Below are 3,168 nucleotides of genomic sequence, written 5' to 3'. Positions count from 1 at the left end.
ATGTGTTGATTTATAATTTTCAGTTTATTAAAATTTTAAAGATTATTTGAAGTTCTAAATTATTTAAAATAAAAAGGTAAAACAGAACTAGAAATAAATAAATAAATGGAACTAAAAGCAGGCGCCTGTGCATGGGCCGGCCCATACGGTGTGTTGGATATTCTTCCAGCGTTCAGAGCGTAATATAGGACTTTTAACATGGGCCGGCCCAGTCTAAGATTTTTTGCTTTATGAAACGTTTTCTATTACTTACCGGTGGCATGGTGGGTAATTTATGCAAACTTTAGGGGTAATTTTCAATACGGACGACCAGAAACCGTATTTGTTTTATTATTAGGGAGAGATATACACACATAGACCAAACGTTCCCGTCCAATATTGAACCTTTATGTATGTATCTATCTATCTATCAGGTGAATGAAAAATGAATGGATCAACCCGTCGACTGGCTTTTTTCTCCCAATGATCTTGTTTAAACCGCCCAGGACCGGCTGTCAACAGTTACACTTTCACATATTATAACAACTAGCTAAAATAGTACTACACTTGTTTTTAGATGTAATAAAGTTTTGATAGCTTAATTTAAACTGTCAAGATGTCTTACAGTTTGAAACATAAGGGCATGTAGCAATTAAGGTGCTCAGGTGTTTTAGAATAGGCCGATGCTACGCATCACCCGGCTGATCACCGCGTGAGATCAGCCGCCTCCCCAGCCACTCGACCGGTTCCTCATCAACCGCGGGATTCACAAGTCAGGTTTCCTTCACAGGGTGCTCGATCAGGCCATGGTCGCTTCACGTACGGATGTTAGACTAGTGTACTAGCAAAAGGGTCCGTGCGTTGCAACGGAAAAAAAGAATACCACACACTCTTAATTTACAAAAAGTGGTTTATAATTTGACTGGTTTGCCGCTGAAGCAGCAGCCTTGTTTCCTGCTTTAGCAATCGCGACCATGGGACCTATCTTCACAACCTAGCTAGCTTGGAAAAGGCTATGACCTTGTTCACGTTTTTCTCTTACATGAAAAAGCAATGACGTTATTGTGCACAATTCCAGACCCACAGAACCTAACTAGTTTGCTTTACATGCAAAATACACCTTGGATTCTGATTGTATATGCATCCTACATAAAGTTTTTAATTAATTAATTAATTAAAAAGTCAAAATAATTTTGAAGTATTTTTAGATTAAACTTGATTTTGTTTTGTACTAGTATATAAATTTTTATGAAGAAAAGTCGACATTGACTTCTGGCCAAAAAAGACACAATTTATTTGCTATTATACGTCACTAATCATAATATTTTGATTGATTTTTTTCTTTTTTGAAAAGAAGTGAAAGTATAATTTTCTTTTTGTGGAATTTTTCTTGCAAGTACAATGAAAGGTTAAGTTTATTTCAAAAATATTTTCAGAGTTTTTTGACTTTTCGTTGGGTTGCTACTTTATTTTTGCATATAGGATGTATATACACTCAGGTTCCAAAAGTTCTGCTCCGCTTTACGTGAACTATTTTCTCTTGGAGTTAAGGTGTATGGGTGCAGTAGCTTGGCAAAAAATACAAGAAAATGATATGCGTCGGTCGGTTGATCTTTCGAAAAGATCGACCGGACACTAGCCGCCGCGTGATGGCCGTCTGATCCAACTAATGAAGTATTTTACATGGGTCATGTTATGCTCGGAGATTTGTAACATGAGTTATATTGTGCCCGACTGGTGATTAGATTCGCAACATGGGTAATGTTGTATTCGAAGGGTTTGTAACATGGCACAAGTTGCGCTTAGAGGTTTGCATGCCGAGTGTTTTGCAATATGACTCATGTTATACTCGGGGGTTGCAACATGGTCCATGTTGTGCTCGGACGTTTGCATGATGGGTGCCTTCCAACAAGAGTCAACATGTCCCCATGTTGACGTTCGAGGTTTGCACAACAAGTGCTTTGCACCATGAGTCGTGTTACACTCAGGGAGTTACAATATCGCCCATGTCGCGTTCAGAGATTTTGCAACAATGACGTTGCGACTGCAACGAGGACCATGTTATGACGGTCGCAATGTTGTCATTGCAACACGGATGTTGGTATACGGCGACGACTGTAACTTGGGAGATGTTGTGACGGCTGCAAAGTTGGCAATTTTTTGCGGCGATGAGTGTTTGCAACGCACACCTAGTTCCCAAACCTACTTGAGCGCACCAACATGTTGCAAACAGTGAGTGTAACATGACCGGAGTTGCAAACAATGGTCACACCTAAATGACTAACGTCAAGGAAGCGATCTAGTGATTTTCTATCGCTTTGAAACATCAAGTGTTTTCCTTGTAGCATGCTACATCGCATGTCCAGCTTTCCAATATGGTAGTCTGGGTTTGCCGTCGACTGCGTTGCATCGTCAAGCATCTAGATTACAGCATGCAGCATCGTGTGACCGACGTTGCAAGACGGCAATTTGGGTTTGATGTCGATTGGTCTTGCACCGTCAAAGTGTCCGCCTTCAACATACGAAATATAAGTCTTTTAAGAGATTTTATTAGGCGTTTACATAGGGAATAAAATGAGTGAATATACACACTAAAATATGTATATATATATCCGTATGTAATCCACTAAGGCTGGCCATAGTGGGAGTAACGTAGGTACTATCATGTACTTGGGCCTAGTAAACATGCTGATGCGGCAGACAATTAAAAAAGAGAGAGAGGGTTAGAGTAACATAGGTAGATACCATAACATGTTAACTGATATGGTACTATGTGTCATGCATGTCAATAAATAAGGTCGTCTATGATACTACTTTATAATACTATGCACTATGAAGGTGGTATCATACTATATGATACTTTCCACTATGGCCAACCTAATGAAATCTTTAAAAATACTTATATTTAGAAACAGAGAATTACATGACAAAATATGTATGTGCATGGTAAAAAAGAACACATGTGCATGTAAAAGAAATCTATCTATGGCAGTAGGAGCCCACACTCGTGTAAAAAGGTCAGACAGTGACCAGCGCATGGAGTTCAAAATGAGCACAGACAAAGGGAACCCAGACGACCAGAGCGCACCCGCGTCCAAATCGTGATTAGAAGATGAGGGCGCGTCCGCCGGAACTGGATGAGACTGGTCATGTCACCAATGCTATCACGGCAGTCATACATGCATATAT

This window comes from Hordeum vulgare, chromosome 5H (assembly GCF_904849725.1).
Source record: "Hordeum vulgare subsp. vulgare chromosome 5H, MorexV3_pseudomolecules_assembly, whole genome shotgun sequence".
Classification (NCBI taxonomy): Eukaryota; Viridiplantae; Streptophyta; class Magnoliopsida; order Poales; family Poaceae; genus Hordeum; species Hordeum vulgare.
Note: the sequence above shows the minus strand (reverse complement) of the source record.